Here is a 19,320-nt window from a genome sequence, read left to right as displayed (position 1 = left end):
GAAACGTCTGGGGGCGTTTACCGGGTAACCTCGCCACAAAAGTAGCGGCAGCGTCGGGATACGGTTTACCACGCCACAAAAATGTTGACAGTGTCAGGATCGATTTGGCGCACCATAAAAGGATTGGCAAAGCAATTAAGTAAGCTAGTACCATCAGAGACAACATTACACCTGGAGGGGAGGATAAATCTGAGGATTAATTATCTAACCTGGGGGTGTGAGTGTGTGGATCTGAGGTACTGAGAAGAAGCTGTAACAACAAGAGAAGAGAACTCAAAAGCTGTTCTGGTTGTGGGTTAGATTCAGAGTCAGTGAAAGTTAGCTAAAGGGTGAGAGAGAAAACCCCTAGCTGAACTTTGTGACAGGAATCTTGAAGAGCCTAGCCAGTGGAACAGAAATTGAGAGGAAATTTCTCTAGAGTTGTTAAGCTTAATAGAGATTCTCACACAATATCCTACAGCTACCACCACTTTTGTGGCGAGGTTACCTGGTAAAGGCCCCCAGACGTTTCACGGTCTATTGACTCAGTACCTCCCTCGCCTATATCCCACTCCTGCCACCACTTAACTCTTGCTGGTCCCCTAGAGGTGAAACACTACAGCTATGAATCTAATTGGGAAAGCAAAGACAGGTCATTCAAGCTATGAGCTACTATTGCTGGAAAGCAAAAATATGCTAGAGAAGAAATTAAGTCTTCTTTTTACCTACTTTACCTTTACCGAAGGCTACAAACTTACATGAGTTTTTAAAATATTAAGCAGATTATAAAATGCTTTAAAATAAAGTGATTTGCCCCCCAAAACCTTTTACAAAGATGGGAAGAAACTTCATCAATGTTCCAGTTCTGCTCTTGAACAATTCAGAATACAGTAGAGATGCCAGAAGCTGTTTATCATCACACTAGCTTCCCAACATGCTTAATTGCACTTAATGTTATGTGTCTAACAACAGCAACTCTAGGAAGTGCTAGGATTAACCCTAATATATGGGATTGCACGCAACAGACTTCTGCTTGTGCAACAAATCTTCCACCTCCTCTTCTCTGCAGGCCCCAGAGCACCCTCAAAGTTTGCTCCAGAGGATTGGGGGACCCTCTGCAACAGATTGTTGGGGTGCACAGGAAGAAAAGAGGATGGGGCAGTCCCACTGCACAAGCAGAAGGTGATTCAGGCAGCATTGGATACAACCCGTGATATTGCAGTATTTCACTAAAATCCTGAGTGCAGTTATCATGGAAAAACTCAACAAGAAGAAAGAAACCATTCCTCTATGATAAATAACCATTTCAACTTTTTTAAAATTGCATGTGTCAAACTGTTTATTCCAACCACCACTTATGACTACCACTTGCAAACTGCTCAATTCTAAACCTGAAAGCATAGGCGGGTTTAGATCATTGAAGCTCAACTCAAGATTATACACATACACTTAACTGTAGAAAGAAGACCATCATAATCCTTTTGTTGGCTGCATTACCATAATGTGCAGTTTATTTTGCATTTTATCAGAACATGAGGCAAAAGCAAAATCCTATTCAAGTTTACTTGGAAGAAAGTCCCACTGTATAAAGTGTGTTTAAGATTGTAGCCTACAATAATTACTTGTGAGTTCTTCCTCTCTGAACAACTCTGGTATTTATCCTTCAAAAAGAGTATGAGGTCAAGCTACTGCAGAAACTGCCAACAAAAAAAGGAAACAAAGATCAAGGCCACCACTCAGGCAAAGTTGAGCACTTTTGAAGTCTCACTGATGTCCCAGTGGAATTTGGCTGGCCACAGTTGGAGAATGCTCGTCAAGACTGATCCAACAGGGTTTCTTTCCTTAATCATGGAAAAAAATTGTTTGCAAGAAGTAAATACCAATGATCTGAATAGATGAACTTATTAATTTATTGTATTTTACTGGACACTGCAAGCCTGAACTGTATTTTATGCTGTTCTGTTTTGGGTTTTGGCATTGTATGGCATATATATCACTTTGAATTTTTGGGAGGGTAAGCAGTCTACAAATATTTTAATAAATGAATAGAATTGCACTGATAAGCCTGGGCTTAGCTTTCCTGCTGAAACTGATGGGAATTAAATGTGGAACTGCAATGGGAGTTACACCCAAGGTATTTCCAGGGCTGGGGGTGATTCACAATACTGTACCCTACTCTTGGTAAGGAGTATACACTGCCATTACAAACATAACACAGAGAGAGAACTTAGGTACACCTTCCACTAAGGCAAGGAAAGCAAATCAACCTTTGCTCTCCCCCTCCAGACAATTCTGGGAGTTCCAAGAAGAAAAATCACAATCTCTGCCCATAGTTAACTATTCTCTCCCTTCCATTGTCTGCTAATAAGGAAAGAGATAATTACTCTTCATGTTCTCCCATTTTTCATCAGCTCAGCCAGGTAATAAATGGGTTATGGGGATGATGAGCGGAGGGAAAGATAGTACTGCTTTAACAAAAGCCACAGTTAGCTCAATTGGTTAGATAGAATGTGGTGCTGGGATGCCAAGGTCGCAGGTTCAATCCCCATAGGGCCACCTGCATTGCAGGTGGTTTGACCTCAGGAGTCCCTTCCAACTCCATGAAAAACTTAGGAAAATAGAAGGGGGGCTCCGCCTCCCTGGTGTTGGAGAAGCTATAACTTGGGCTGTCCCAAAATCAAAGACAAAGACCCTACAATCCATAGGAGCGAACTCCTAGGGGCCGAGGGCCCTCCGGAAAGTTAATGGCCATTGCCATTCAAACGGTGGGTGCAGCATCCAGCGATCGATTGTGTGGGGCGGGGCTTAAGTGTCCCCCCCCCCAAAAAAAAAATGTTTTTTGCTGGAATCCTCCTGTTTTTGCTGGATTGTGCTCTGTTCTCCCAACATTAAGGGCTACACAAAAGCCAAGATAACACAGCAACAAGATACTATCGCAACCTATCCTGGGGAGTTTAAAAGAGAGCAGATTTGGCAAGCCAACCAAAGCCCCCCAGCCCCCCCCCAGCGTGGTTTGGGATTGCCCTGACCGGCTCCCGGCAGCAGCAGCAGCACAATAGCTCCGCGCTGCCCCTCGCGCCCCGCTTGCTAGTCGCCTCACGTCGAGTCCACCCCCCTCCCCAGCCATCCCACCTCCGCTGGGGGGGGGGAGCTCTCTAGGGGCAACAAGGGGACGGGGAAGAAGAAGGGCACCAAGCAAGCGCCTACACCTCACAACGTTACGCCGCCCGTCGCTACCTGCCTCAAACTCCTCCTGTGCGCCCAGTTGTTTCCCAAGTTTCTCCTCCGCGGCGCCTCAGGCGGGGGAAGAAGGCGCCCTGCTGGCTCTCCAACAACTTTTTTCTTCCCACGAAGTTTCTCCCCCGGGTAAGGGCGAGCGGGCGCCCTGTTCCTCGCCGCTCAGCGCTGCCTCGCCCGAGGGGGAAGCCGCTTCCCCACCCGAGGGACCTGGAGCTCCCCGTCCGGCATGGCCAGCAGCCGGGCAGCGTCTCCTCGCGAGTTCGCGCTTGCTTGCTTTCTTTCTTTCCCTTCAGTCCCTCGCCGGTCTCCTTTCTCCAGAGCGGCTCTCTCTCTCTCGCCCCGGATTCCTCCGCCAAAAGCAGGGGCAGCAGCCGCCACAAACCGCCTCCGGAACTAATTTCTCTGGCATGAAAACCAAAACCACACTTTTCAGCGGCTCTGCGCCTCGCCACCATCTGGCTCCGGGGTGATTATAACCCTGCAGATCAAACGCCACCACTATCTTGCTTGCTTTCCCGCTCCCCTTTTGCAAGGAAAGGAGCAAATCAAGCGGGGAAAGAGCCGAGAGCAAACGCAGAAAGGAGGGAGCGGGGAAGGCTTCCTCGGGAAGTAAATCTCACTTGGAACGTAGTCGCACCGAGGAACAGCCACGTTGGCTCCGAAGCAGGTCCCGGTGCAATTCAAAGGGAATCGCTTTCAAGCATGGACTGGGAGACACCCGTTTACATCGGAGTAAGACTCATTGAACGTCCACAGGATCGAGCTTTCAAAGCAACACATCCACCCCCCCCCAAAACAAAAACCTCAGTGGGGCTTACTCGTGAGTAAGGACGTTTGGTCTCTCGGTCCTATTAATTAACACTCTCTAGTTAATCCTTTCCTCGGTGGCTCAAAGATCTGCTTTTAATTCATGAGGTCGATGATGTCATAAATCAAGAAAGCGACAACAAGGGATCTTTTATGCTTTCTTTCTTTTTAATTAAAAGAAAAAGCAACACTCCGTTCTCAAAGTTTGTTGTTTCCACCCGCCCCGGGTTTCCGCAGAGAATTATTGCAATCTGCTCTTGAATACGTCTCATCGCGTTCCCAAGCCTATAATTACACGAGAGTTCGCCTCATTGTGCCGCAAGCCCTAAAAAGGAAGCCTCCGCAAACCAAATCTTACCCTCCTCCAGGGCTTTTAACACTCCACCGCCCAAACCTCCCAGCGACTCCGCTTTGGAGAGCGTAATAAATAATCGCCAGCACTTCCGTGCACAGCTGGGCTAAGCTAACCCCACATTCTGCAAAATTCCAGCCTTGCAAAGCGCGCCCCATGCTACGCCCTGCAGCGCAATCCCCAGCATCCCCCTTATTACCCAGCCAGAAACTGAAGACGGGAAGGACAAAAATACCATCTTGGGAGGCCCGGACAGCTTTGAATGCACTTACGTATCTTGAATTAAAGGAGTTCTTTCTAACTTTAAGGGGGGAAAGGGAAAAAAAATTCTCCAGAGAGCAGTATGGACATCTGCAAACAAAGTTTTAAAAAACTTGGGTGGCCAAAGTAGTTATTGTTTATAGAATAACGATGATCAGTTAGCCACCCAATCCTATGATATCACCTATATACATGCCCAGGCAAGTACCTCCCACTTGGTTCAATGGGATTTCTTCCCAGGCAAATTTGTATACGACTGCAACCAAGTTCCACTAATTCAACGGGATCCGCTCAGACGCATGCACACTATTTAACAGGTTTACTCATGAGCAAGTTCCACTCCCCTAAGCATTTAGGATTGCAGCAGTTTATGACGCAGCGCAAACGACAGCCAGTCCCTGATCGGAAAAGCAACTTCAACTGACTTCACTTCCAGAGCCACACCGTACTGTTAACTCCTGTGAAAACTAAACGGAGCACAAGATGGGTTTGTTTGCTAGCTGGCACGGGCGGGTAGAATTTGGGCTGCAGCGCTAATAAGAACTTCCATTCATTTTCTCCACCCGCTCCTACGGTAATTCCACTTTGAATCTCACAAAAAAAAGGGAGGGCAGTTTCGAGATTTTAGCTACTTACTCGTAGGAGTAGGGATTTCCAATGAGAGACCCAGATGCATGGCTGCCTTGTTTCGGAGAGACCGGACTCCAGATGGGGCTCTCCAATAGGAACAGAGACAGCTGCCCCCCCTCCCCTGGAGGAGGGGAGAACTCAGGGAAAATGGGAGGGCTTCGGATTCTATTTCAGAGTTTCAATATTTTTAAAAAAGTACGCCAATACTAGCAAGGCAACGTTAACATTTCATGGCACGTCTCAAAAGCACTCTGTAAAGGCGAGGAGGATTAAATAAATAAATAAAAATCCACCAAGCAGCAGATCGCTCGCTCTGTTGAAAGGATTTTATACATGCATGTGATAATCGGCAACCTGCACTCTCTGGAAGTGGGAATATACCCGGAACCGACCAATATCTGTCGGTACAGTAAATTTCTATAGGAGGTGGAGAAGGAGCGCACTGCCGCCGTCTACCAACAGGAGTTGGCGAACTGCTATCAAACGGAGCAATCGCAGGCCTCCCATTCCCCAATCGCTCCGGAATAGTCTCTAGCTAACCCAGCCCTCCCTGCAGGTCTACTTAGAGGCAAACTCTACTGTGTTCAATGCGGCTTCCTCCCAGGTAAATGTGTATAATATTCCCTCATTTGACAAATCTAGCGAGCCCACTTTGTGAATCGCTTACTCTGGAGAAAATGATCTTGCTTTTTTTCCTGCCAGGGCCCAGCCCCTCACCTAACCAAACTGGAAAACCATCCATCACCTAGTTGCAAAGTAGAAGCAAATGGGATTAAGGTGATTTACAGCACAGTCCTAATCATTCCTACGCAGAATCGAATCCTACCGGTACTGAATGCAGTGAAGCTTTCTACCAGGTAAACGGTTTCTGAAGTACAAGCTTAGTCCCTGTTCTCTTCTATGGCGCATCGGTGCCGATCAAGGCGCTGTTTACTAGAAGGTAAATCCCACTGGACTCAATAGGCTTACTCCCGAGTAGACACGGCTTAGGCCGGTTTCCCTGAAGCGCTGAGAACCGAACGGGTCCAATAAAAGATAAGAGCGGTCAGGTTTCTAAAGTGGCGTGTTAGGGTCGCAGTGCATGATGACACGTGAAACCGCCACGCCGCTCATTCCGACGCTTTCGGAATGAACCTCTCGGGGAAACGGGTTTGTCCAAGTGTGGATAGGAAGAGCAATACAGCGCTCCTAAACTTCTTCCTCCATCGAAGCTTGTTCCGAACCGAGTCAGAACAGGAAAAGGAGGAGTGGGTGAGACGAGGGGCAAAACCTGAAAGAAGGAACCAACTCCTATGGATTTGGGGTCCTTTCTTCGCCCCCTAAAATATTTGAGGGGGGCAGTTCCCCCAAAGTTGATGGGTATTACCAGTCAAATGGCGTGCGTGATCGATTGTGTGGGGCGGGGCTTACCTGCCCCCCCCCAAATATTTAAGTTGGGTTGGCACTTCCCGGCGCCAACTTGAATAAAATATTGGAGGAACTGGTAAGCCCCTCCTCACATAATCGATCGCATGATGGCACACACCTACACTATTTGAATGCCTATGCCCAACAACATTTGGGGGGTGCCCCCCTCAAATATTTTATGGGCGGGCTAGGGACCTCGGCCTAGGGTCATAGTGATCAGACACTTGCCACCGCCACCCCAACCCCCCAGCTCTCCGCCACGCTCCTCTTCCGCCCCCGAGAAACCTAATTGCTTGGAAGGAAATGACCCTTTTTTTGCCACGGAAAGGCAGCAAAAAAGTGGGGAGGGGGAGAACAAGAGATAAGGCCGATCACCCAAACCCAACCTTCACTTCGCACTAGTCTCTCCATTTTTCTTGATTCCCCACCCCCACCCCCTTCCCGGTTGCATTAAAAATTGTCCCCTCGAGGCAAGTGCTAAATATGTGGCCGACGATCAAGGCGCTATAAAAACGATCCACGTATAAATCTAATCCCCCCCCCCCCGCATGTGGAGTGAAACGAGAAACGACGGGTCGCCCTCGAGGCTCACCTTACGCGGAGAAACCAGCAGTACGAGGGCGGAGGAAGGGGGGGGCACACACACCCAAAGTAGCGAGAGGACAATGCATTTGGAGAGCCCTCCTCGTGTTCCCTCGTGTCTCCTCCGGACAATGCTGAACTTGGCTGAGCTTGTGACGGGACCCAGGCTAGGAACGGAGCTGTTGTGTCCCTAACCGGCGGCTAGAGGGCGCTGCGCCACAATACAAACGAGCGGGTTCCCTGCTTCTCCTTCCCAAAGGCACCATTTCTAAAACAAGTTGCGCTCTACAAGGAGGGGGGGAATGCAAAACCCCGGTAGCACTTTTTTTTTTTTTGCAACAATCGCGTTCGGGAGGGCGCGGGCTTTTCACGAGCTAGCCGCGTCTCTCTCGCCCTAGAAAGACAGAGTGCGGGGAAGGGGGAAAAGAGAAGAGTGCGGGGGCGTTTATTGATCCGTGCAATATTGAGACAGGGCGGCCAGATCAATTGCAACCACGAAACTATAGTTGCGGGGGTGGGGCGCAGTAGCCTCTGAATGCATTAAGTAGCCCAACACTCTTTGCCACTCAACGGAAAAGAAGCGAAGGGAGGGAAGAACCGTCAACTCACCAACCAGGCCAGCTGGGTGCAACGCGTGTCTCGTCCCTCAAGCTTTGCTTTCAGTCCATTCCGGCGGACTCGGGTCCCCAAGCGAGGCATGCATCAAAATCAAAAGCCAACTTTGCCCAGCAGCAGCGTATTCCAGCAGCGCCCGGGGGATCTGGCGCCTGCCTCCATATCCCAGGTGGCTGCATGCCGGATTGAACCCATCCGGTGTTTAAAAACTTGGTGTGTTGTGGGGAGGGAGTCAGAGGAAAGCGAGAGAAGAAAAAATCCAAGTTTGTCAAGGCATGTCCAGGCAAGGAGTATGCATATAGGTAATCTTGAGTTGCAGCGCCGGGAAGAGCGCAGGCTGCAGCGGCTCACTGACTCACACTCCCTCTCCTCGCCGCCGCCTCCTCCTCTTCTGCCCTCCCCCTTCGCTGGAGCGCCGCCCACTCCCGCTCCCAACCGCTGGACTGGGGGATTCTCCCGCCAGACGGCGGCGGTGACGGCAGCAGCCGAACACTCCTTGCTCAGCCGCCTGAGCCGGAGAAGGTGGACGGTGCTCCCCGCCTCTCAGTCGCCTTCTTCGCCTCCGCTCCGCGAGAGGAGGGCGCGCCTGCAAACCGCGTTTTCCTTCCCGCCCCGTCGACTGTATTGCGCTCTGGAGAAGGGAGATCCTCTGCCGCTCCGCCTGGTGCTGAGGGCTACTCTGAATTTAGCTCCGCAAGGCAAGCCTAGCCACCCTGGCGATCAGCCCCCCCCCCCTGCGCAACTTTCCCAAACTTCCTCCGCGCCGTGGAGTCGTTTCAATCCGCGACAACGATTAGAGACGCAGCCAAAGCCGAGGCTCTCGCGATCGCTGCTCTCCAGGTGAAAAATCCTGGACGAAGGCGGGGTGGGGGCTCTTTCCAAGAGGCGGAGTGACACTGTCACAGCCTTACTGTGCAGGTTTTGGAGGAAGTGCTGGTTTGTTTGTTTGGTAGAATCATCGTGTTATGTACTGAGCTTGGATACACTCGACTCCGAGTACAGTATATTTCACATCGGATCATATAGTCCTGCCCTATGCAGGAATCGCAACTAAATAATCCCTGACAGATGGCCCTCCAACAGTTTACGGTTATCATTAGGTTTCCAGCCACCTTTTGTCCAAGGAGCTCGACGTGGCATACATCCCGCCTCGCCCCGCCCCGCCCCATATTACCGTATTGTTCATATTCTCACATTTACGGTGGAGGCTGTTCCGTTAGGACGAATGGGGGTCCTGCCCCCAGGGGGTTGGACTAGATGACCCCCCAGGATCCCTTCCAGCACTACAATTCTATGATTCTAGGACCTGAGCCTGCCTTCAGTCTGCCTGCCTTCTTACTTACAACCACTCCAGAGAGTGGTGCTGGCTGCCAGGTCCCTCCTTATTCCCTGGGGAACTCAACAAGGAAGAAAAAATAGGGATATCTGAGTGACTCTCACACACCCCTCTCTTCCAAACACAAATCCCAAGCATGGTTCATTTGAATACTAATACAAACAGCAACCTGTTGCTTCTTAGAGGTGTTAGAGCAGAGCAGAGCCACACAACACACTGTACCTTCTGGGCTGCTTTCGGACATGTGTTAGATGCTCCTTGTGCATAAAAATGGTGTGTTTTTTTTCATTGCCCATAGCATTTACACAATGTTGTTGCATCCAAAAGCCATCCTGCTGTTTTATACTCCAGTTTAAAACATATTTCTATTTCTGGGCTTAATCCAGCATTCTCCCACCCAAGCAAAAGTACTGTGATGCATCCTTTTGGGGGATTCTTTGGGACATGGGGGGTGCAGTGGGTTAAACCACAGAACCTAGGGCTTGCCGATCAGAAGGTCACCAGTTCGAATCCCCGCGATGGGGTGAGCTCCCATTGCTCGGTCCCATCTCCTGCCCACCTAGCAGTTTGAAAGCACGTCAAAGTGCAAGTAGATAAATAGGTACCGCTACAGTGGGAAGGTAAACGGTGTTTCCATGCGCTGCTCTGGTTCGCCAGAAGCGGCTTTGTCATGCTGGCCACATGACCTAGAAGCTGTACACCAGCTCCCTCGGCCAATAATGTGAGATGAGCGCGCAACCCCAGAGTCGGTAACGATTGGACCTAATGGTCAGGGGTCCCTTTACCTTTACCTTGGCGCCCAGCAGATGTATAGTGCATGTCTCATTTCTTGCTAATACAGTTGATATGAGGAAAACTTCAGGATCCAGCAAGCACTGTGCCGTTGTCTAGGAATCCTGGGCTGCAATGCCAAGGATACTCCAGATCAGCAATTCCCAAACTGCAGATACTGTGCAGTAATGAATGGATTCTGCCCGCTACATCTCTGCAAGATTAACTGGTCTGACCTTTGTTACATTCTGTTAGCCTATGGGAGAGGCTATTTCTCAGCACTCACTCAAATTGTTTAATGACTCCTGATGAAGACACAGCAGAGTTGCTTGCCTTCATAGAGACCATCTTGTTGTGTTGCTGAATGAGACAGTGTTCTGGGTTTGTCTAGTCAGGAAGCATGCCCAGATCAGTGATTCATACGGAAACATATTCCTGTAATACCTACCTATACACAAAAAAACCCTTTTTTTGGGACTTGAGGTGTGAAATTTCTTGCTTCCACTATCATGTGTTGGGGAAACAATGCTCTAGATTTATGGTTATCATGTGAAACATGATTGCATTTGCAAGGGCCAGAGAGACAACAGCAATCACCTCCAGTGCGGTCTATTCTCTAGATATATTTTATATTTGCTGTGACACCCAACATGCACCCAAACTGTGATTTATGTAATGTGTTGGTATCAGGTGAATATGGTATATATTAGGACATGATGTTCCTATAGCATGTTCCTATAGCATTTGGGTGTTGTGAGCAAGCAAATCAAAATCAAGAGACAGGATCCAGAACCTGGGCACCAAGACTAGCTTTAAGCACCACCACAGTCTATATTAGTCTACCTGGCCTTTGAAACCTTCAGGTTGGAGTGGTGGACTAGAATCTGAGACATCAGGGTTCAAATCACCACTCATGAAGCTCTTTGAGTGATCTTGAGCCCTTTGCCATCTCTCAGCCTAACAGGGTAGTTGTGAGAATGAAATGGGGAGGAGGAGGAGACCCTTATGTACCACATTGAGCTCCTTAAAGGAAAGGTAGGGTCTAAATGTTATAAACAAACAAACAAGCAAATAACATTAAAGGGAATGGGAGTTAGGAGGGCCTTTTCAGTTACAGCCCCCTAAAGAGGCCTTCTAGAGAGCTGGTCTCCCAGCATTCAGAAGACACTGCAAGAACAAAATTTAGTAGACATTTGATATTTATATTCTTATTTCATATGTGCTATGGTGGTTTTATGCAACTGTAATTATTTAAATTCTGTCAGCAGCTTTGAATGTGCTTCAGAAAAGTAGGCCATCATTACAACAGGTATGAGCACATTTTAAAAGCACCAAATACATTGCTTACATTTTTGAATAAGCAGAATGTTGTTTCTGAGATGCTGGGTGAGTCCAAGCCATTTTTACTGCCTGGGAAGTGTGACAATGTGGTGCCTCCCCTCTCACATTCTGCGTACAGAATCCGTCCAGAATGACATCTGCATCTTTCTTCAACACTGCAACACAACATCCATTATCTTAGAGCAGCGAGCTAGCTTAGGAGGTACAGAACAGACTAGCTTAGTGGTGAGGGAAAGGTGGGAGGGATTCTGGCACCCCTCACACCTGCCACCTGAAGCAGCTGCCTCAAACAGTCCAATGGTAGGACTGGCCCTGATGAGGTGGTCAATTTTGTTTCTAGGTACAGAAATCATAGCAGTTAACAGCCAGCTCTACTGTTATTAGTAGCGCATCACCAACCAAACCAATTTTACCAGTTTTCTGGTTCAGAATATCAGTGATTTGACCTACTGTTTAGTTCATGCTCAACTTGACTCCCAAGTTAGACCTGAGCTTGAATATAAGAAGATAGGCTTATATAGGTGCTTGCTTTGGCACCAAAATATTTTGAACTGATAATTTTTTTTTGTCATACAATGACAGAAGACAGATATATAGTGCTTTTGAGAGCATCTTTTTGGGATCTGGGAGAATCGCCCTCACTTCAGATGGCAAGGTGTCCCCAGTTACGACATTCTTATATCAACAAGAGTTGACAAGTGTGGGATGTGGTGGATCTGAGATGATGGATTTGGAGAGTCCGAGAGAAAATGATCTGGCAGAATAGTATGCCCCTCTGTGTCTCCTTTTCCATTGCTGCATCAGATTCATTATTGAAGTGCCGCAATGAAAAATGACAGAAGTGACAGTAATGTGACCTTAGATGATGGATTTAGGCAGCGGTGAAGCTAGTGGGGGCAAGGTGTGTGTGAATGATCGCAGTAGGACCTAAGCATTTTCGCCCATTATGTGGGCAGAATGCATCTGATTCATTTATTGTGAACAGATGTGATGTTAAGCCATTTTTGCTGGGGGATGGGAGCATCAAGGGAGACATAGGAAAGGAAATCAGCAAACATGCCACTGCCCATTTTTTGCCACTGAGTTTTATTTTATCACCTTTCTCTGAATCCTCTTACACATACAATTTTGGATGATGCTTTAAGGTTCTCTCCCCCCCCCTCGAACACTCACATTTCTTCCCTTCCCCATAAAAATCGGTACTGAAAGAAATGGGGTTTTTTATTTTTAAAAGTACCATAAAATCATACAGGTGGAAGGGACCCTGGGGATCATCTAGTCCAGGGACATCCAACCAGTAGATCGTGATCTACTGGTAGATCCCTGGCTGATCCTGGTATATCGCGGGATCCTTATCATGTACAAAAAGTTACAGGGGGGAAAGCAAAAAACTCTGCAATCCCCCCCCCCGAAAAGCTCAACAACTCTGGGCACTTCCCTCCTTAAAAAAGCTCAATAAAACTGGGCAATCCACCCACCCCACGCATGCTCCTCCCCCCTCCAATGACAATGGGTAGATCACTGCCAGTTTTTAAATACTGGGAGTAGATCACAGTTTCTTGAGAGTTGGATATGCCTGTACCCCAGCAATGCAGGAATATGCAATTGTCCCTTAGGAGAATCGAACATGCGACCTTGGTGTTATCTTCACCATGCTCTAACCAACTGAGCTATCCAGCAGTCCAGTTGCTTCTGAAACTATCACACTTCACACTTTAAACCAACGTTCCCCCATCCTTGTGCCTCCCCAGATATTTTGGACTTCAACTCCCACAATCCCCAGTTATGGTAAAAGATTCTGGGAGTTGTGGACCAAAAATATATAGAAGACACAAGTTTGGAGAAGGCTGAATTAAACAACTTTGATCTGCCTTTCTCCCTTGGGCATCCAAATAGCCATTTAAGTGGGCTAAGATGACATACAAAATTGTGCTATTTCAGTGGGGCTGCAAAATGTAAGGGGGACAGAGGCAAGGAAGACTAAACAGAAGCCAAAACCTTCCTGCATCCATAATACAAATAACCTAATTCCACCATTACACTTACCTGAAAGTAGTGCTGCAGTTGGAATGCACTTTGATGTCTTCTCATGGGGATAGAAGAGATGTGGCTCTTTACACACAAAATCATTTGTTACTGAGGATATTGAATGTTTTACAAACTCTGGGCCAGATCTAAATAGAAAACAAAGATCTTCGCTGATGGGATCAAGCCCTTTTGCCACAGCTCACAGCACTAATTAAAACTACCTTCAGAATGCATTTAGTATTGGACACCCAAAATACGCAGGCAGAAACATTTCCAGATCTAAAAGCAAATTTTGCTTTTTAATAAATTTCTGGATGCTAAGCATCCATGCAGTAGACTCTCCTCCACAAAAGCTTATGCCATGTTTGTTAGTCTTTAAGGTGCTTTGAGATTCTGTTGTGGTTTTCATTGCAACAAACTAATACAGCCAAGGGACCCAGGTGGCGCTGTGGTTAAACCACTGAGCCTAGGGCTTGCTGATCAGAAGGTTGGTGGTTCGAATCCCTGTGACGGGGTGAGCTCCCATTGCTTGGTCCCAGCTCCTGCCAACCTAGCAGTTTGAAAGCACGTCAAAATGCAAGTAGATAAATAGGAACCGCTACAGCGGGAAGGTAAACAGCGTTTCCATGTGCTGCTCTGGTTTGCCAGAAGCGGCTTTGTCATGCTGGCCACATGACCTGGAAGCTGTACACCGGCTCCCTCGGCCAATAATGCGAGATGAGCGCGCAACCCCAGAGTCGGTCACGACTGGACCTAATGGTCAGGGGTCCCTTTACCTTTACCTTTTTAACACAGCCAAACCTTTCTTGAAACAAAAACCTAGGTTTACTCTGGGATATACGGTATCTGTTTTCTTTTCCCAAACAAGGTTTCAATCCGGGTGCCATTTTGGGACATTTCCTGTATATATACAATTATGCAGAACTTAGATGTGAAGGAGGGAAATAACAGCTTTGTCATAAAGGTCACATCAAGCCCGAAAGGACAAAGCATTGTGCAAAACATGTCATCTTTTAAGATACCAGTCTCTGAGTTCTTCCTAGTCATTTGTTTGGAGACTTAATTATTTCATCTAGGTGCCAGAGCTTTTAGATTATTGAAATGATTATTTCTTCTAGTCATTGGTTGAGATACTATGATGCTCTGAAATGTTCATAGACAGTCAACACTGCTTGTAGTAAAATGCAAGCATAGTATGTACGGCAAGCATCCCCAAACCCGGCCCTCCAGATGTTTTGGGACTACGATTCCCATCATCCCTGACCACTGGTCCTGTTAGCTAGTGATGATGGGAGTTGTAGTCCTAAAACATCTGGAGTGCCGAATTTGGGGGTGTCTGATGTACTGTTATGAGTTTTTTGGGGGTGGGGAGGCTAGGTCCCCCTAATTGTGTTATGAGTTTATGGGGGGCCAGATCCCCCTAAGTTCTTAGATTTAGTAAGTGTTAGGAATAAATCAATGCTTGGACTATTAACGGAAGGTGCCGGGTGTTGAATCCAGCAGTGTCAAAAACACAGGCCAACCCTGTTTTCTGTACTCAGGAAGTCACCTAGGAGACTATGGGTCATTAGCAAGAAACAAAGAGAGCTGAGTACTGGGTCATTAAGAACGAATGTCAATGCAAACATGCTGTCCAGCAGATGGGGGGGGGGAGCCCCGCCCTGCCCCTCTATGAGTGACAAACTGATTAATTGCACAAGGGTTTATATAGAAATCACTATATTTTGAGAGGAGGGAGGCAACTTTATTGGACTGATTTTACATCCTGCTCTGCAGCTCATTAGAAAATACAGTTGTACCTTGGTTCTTGAATGCCCCAGAGCTCATTCGTTTTGGCTCCCGAACAATTGAAAACCGGAAGTGAGTGTTTTGGTTTTCGAACATTATTTGGAAGCCGAACATCCTTCCAAAAGGGGTAGGTGAGGGGTAGTAATGGGTGTAACTATCTGTGTTGATTCATTATTATTATTAGATTCATGGTCTGGACACAGGCCTGGCCTGTGCCGTAGAAGTGAGCTCTTTGACTCTTATGTTCCGAATAAAATCCAGATCTTCTCACTGCTCCACTTTGGGGGAAATTTGCCTTTGTGAGAAAAAGTTTCAAGGCTCCCTGGTGCTAACATTGAGAGCAGAGGAGGGAAATTTCCAACCAACAAACTTTCCTCTTGCAAACGCTGAGGGAAAATGTTTCCACCCAGATGCCTTCAACCTCCCACAACCCATTTTTATACACATATTTCTCATTGCGAGCCTATTTTATTTTATTTATCTCTTTAATGGGCTTTTAGACTGCTTTGTAGGCGAAAAAGACTATCGCGAGCAAATGCCTGGACAACCTTTCACTGCATCTTGAATGATAACAAACTAGCACCCTGTCAGATAAACTAGGAAAGTGATTTATGGGGAAAGCAAAGACAGAAGGCAAGGGTCTTTTGCAGCAAATACCATGGCAGCAACCCCTAGACAGTTAAATCTAGGGAGAGCTATCTCAGACATTTCACTGATAGCACAGTTGCCATGCTAGGACGACTAGTGATAAAGGCGCAGGCAACCACAAGTCTGAAAGGGGGCGCTCTAGAGAGGTAATGTGTAACTTGCCTAATAGGTTTGCTTCTTCTTCTTTATGCCAAGGAAGTATTATTTGTTCAGTATTACTGAATTTCAGTATTAAAGGAGGATTGCTTCCTTGTACAGCGGTAACTTGGTTCTCAAACTTAATCTTTTCCGGAAGTCCATTCCAAAACCAAAGTGTTCCAAAACCAAGACACACTTTTCCATAAAAAGTAATGCAAAATGGATTAATCCAGGCATCCCCAAACTTCGGCCCTCCAGATGTTTTGGACTATAATCCCTATCATCCCTGACCACTGGTCCTGTTAGCTAGGGATCATGGGAGTTGTAGGCCAAAACATCTGGAGGGCCGCAGTTTGGGGATGCCTGGATTAATCTATTCCAGACTTTTTCAAACAGCCCCTAAAACAGCAATTTAACATGAATTTTACTATCTAACAAGACCATTGATCCATAAAATGAAAGCAATAAACAATGTACTACAGTCACACAATCAATCAATAGCTGAACTGGGTTCCACACAGTTGCAAAAACAAAACAAAAAAGAGCCGCAAAAAGACAAACACAAAATAAATAGCAAAAACAGACAGACCTCAGCGTAACGCTCAAAACGGAAGTGTGGCACTCAAATCGGAAGCATAACACTAAAAATGGGGCACGTTTGCCTTCTGAAAAAAGTTTGCAAACCAGAATACTTACTTCCGTGTTTGAAGTTCCAAGCAGGGCCAGATTTAGGTTTGATGAAGCCCCAAGCTACGGAGGGTAATGGGGCCCTTTATATGTCCAGCTGTCCTTTGTCAACAACAACTTGCCCCTTTTTTGTGTTGAATATATGCTATATGGTAATTTATGGACCTAATAAGTATCTAAAGCCATTTGCCCCTGTTGCTGTATGTAGGTTTTATTTTATTTTATTCATTTTTTAATCTTATATTTGGGAAATGTACATCCGGGTTTTTTTCTTTGGTTTATTTTGGGGGGTCCCAAGAGAGTGGGGCTCTAAGCTATAGCTTGTTTAGCTTATAGTACATAAATCTGGCACTGGTTCCAAGTTGTTTGAGTACCAAGGCATTTGAGAACCCAGGTACCACTGTAAGAGGAAACAGGTGGGAAATCCACTGCCTAGCCATCTGTCCTTCCAACCACACACCTCTGGTTCAAACTGGGTCTCAGGTTGCACCAGGACTTCACAGGCAGCAGTGAAAGGTGTGGGAGGGGCAGTGGGGGCTTACCTGACCTCCTGACAGCTGAGTCATTGCAGCTTATCAGGAGGGAGAGGGGCAGGGAGGGTGAGCAAGTGTAAATATTATACGGTAATATTTTAATGTTAATGTTTATTCATTTAAATGTAAATATTATATTGCAAACCACCCTGTGATTTTCGGGTGAAGGGAAGCGTAGACATTTGCTTTTAAGAAAAGGCACAGGCAGGAGCACAAGATTGGTTCCGCACGAGCGTTTCCACCGTGCTGACCTCCTGTCTGCCTCACCTCTTCTGGAAAGCAGCAATGACTCAGCTGTTGAGGGGTCAAATAAGCACCGTCACCCTGCCTCATCACCAGCTATTGCTTGGAGGACCCCACTGTGCTACACAGCTTGGTTTACAAACCAGACAAGACAAGGAGGGTGAGAAGAAGAGAGGGAGGGCAGGATCCATACTGGGGTCAGAATACAAAGGGAATAAAAACTGAGAAAGGGCTGGAGAATGGAATTTTTGCTGGATGGTTTTGCACTACAGCATTTGAAGAACTGGGGGGGGGGCATCAGAGGATGATTGAGGAAGAATGGTGGGTAGGATGGGACAGGGTGGGAGTGGGGTGAGGGGTAGTAATGGGTGTAACTTTCTTGATTGATTTTGATGGTCTGAAACTGGAATGACTTATGGAACTCGCTGAAGAATCTGGCAGACCCGGAGTTCAGGGGAAGGGGGGTTAAATTTGATATAATGGGTTTAAATGTCTGTATGATATAAGAATTGATTGCTTTTGAATTATGGTGCTGGAGGAGACTCTTGAGAGTCCCATGGACTGCAAGAAGATCAAACCTATCCATTCTGAAGGAAATCAACCCTGAGTGCTCACTGGAAGGATAGATCATGAAGCTGATGCTCCAATACTTTGGCCACCTCATGAGAAGAGAAGACTCCCTGGAAAAGACCCTGATGTTGGGAAAGATGGAGGGCACTAGGAGAAGGGGACGACAGAGAATGAGATGGTTGGACAGTGTTCTCGAAGCTACGAACATGAGTTTGACCAAACTGCGGGAGGCAGTGGAAGACAGGAGTGCCTGGCGTGCTATGGTCCATGGGGTCACGAAGAGTCGGACACGACTAAACGACTAAACAACAACAACAACAACATGATATAAGAATTAATATTTAAATGTATGGAAAGTTCTTGGTAAAAATTTCTAGGCTAAGGGGAGAAACAGAAGATATAAGGAAGGGAAAATAATTTTTGATTTGGATAAATTGATTAATTATTGGTGGAGAATAGATTATATTTTTAGAATAGAATATTCGAGTGTTAATGATAAAATGTGTTAGATTAATTTAAGATATAAGATGAAAACTGCTTAACTGGAATTATAAAATGGACCCAGTGAGGGGGAATTGAGGAAGTCAACAATGTTAAGTAAACAATATAAGATTTGAGACGTTTTTCTTTTTTATGTTTTCTTTTTGTCTTTCTTCTTTGTTTTTTATCTTGTTTTGAGTTTTTGTTTTGCTTTTTGTGATTCTGTATTTGGAAAATGAATAAAAGTTATTTGAAAAAGAAAGAAAGAGAAGACGTGATGACAAAAAGGCTGGCTGTGGACGGTAGTGAGGTCAAGCCTTTGCCTAGTGCAGCACTACTGCCAGTCTCACTATGCTGAAACACTCCACTCTGAGAATACTAGCAGTCACCTGGGAGAAGTCTTGGGTCTCATGCCCCACCTCTTCCAGTGTCAGGGGGCAGGGGCATAGCAAGGGGGGAGCGGGCCGCTCCCAGTTCCGTATTTTGGGGGGCAGCATGAGTGGCGCCGCCAGCACCCCGCTATGTAGCGTGCATGCGCAGCATCGCTATGTAGAGACGCATGCGTAGTACGTAGCGACGCTGCGCATGCACGCTACATAATGACGCCTCGCCCCGGGGGCGTGTCATGTTTGCTGCTCCGGGTGCTGGAGCGGCTTCCGACGGTGCTGTGAGGGGGCACACAGAGAGTGATCTCTCTGTCAGGCCCCCAAATCGTGGAGCCGGAACTGTTGGGCAAATTCCTCATCACAGAATAACCACAGACATTGTCCCCTGATACATTTGGATTTAGAGAACAGGGCTTTCACTGCAGAGGATATATTAACTAAGAGTTGTGCCCCAGAATCTCTGCAAAATTAACCACTGGACATAACCTAAAAAGATTA

General features: G+C 46.8%; 1 protein-coding gene across 6 annotated transcripts in view; it reads right to left on the bottom strand.

Moving 5' to 3' along the window:
• FAT1 (FAT atypical cadherin 1) overlaps window positions 1-8,243 on the bottom strand; it is a 112,142-nt gene extending 103,899 nt beyond the window's left edge. For 2 of the 6 annotated variants that reach the window (XM_060278780.2, XM_060278782.2), the window contains exon 1: window positions 7,868-8,243. The gene's annotated coding sequence lies outside the window, so the exon portion shown is untranslated. Of the gene's footprint in view, window positions 1-3,216; window positions 3,352-5,275; window positions 5,406-7,268; window positions 7,408-7,867 lie in introns of those variants that run through there. The other 4 variants (XM_035111841.3, XM_035111837.3, XM_035111836.3 and 1 more) reach the window with 4 other exon arrangements.
• Between the last annotated feature and the right edge of the window lie 11,077 nt (window positions 8,244-19,320).

This window comes from Zootoca vivipara, chromosome Z1 (genome assembly GCF_965207765.1).
Source record: "Zootoca vivipara chromosome Z1, rZooViv2.hap1.1, whole genome shotgun sequence".
Taxonomy (NCBI): domain Eukaryota; kingdom Metazoa; phylum Chordata; class Lepidosauria; order Squamata; family Lacertidae; genus Zootoca; species Zootoca vivipara.
Note: the sequence above shows the minus strand (reverse complement) of the source record. Positions and strands in the feature narration are given on the sequence as shown.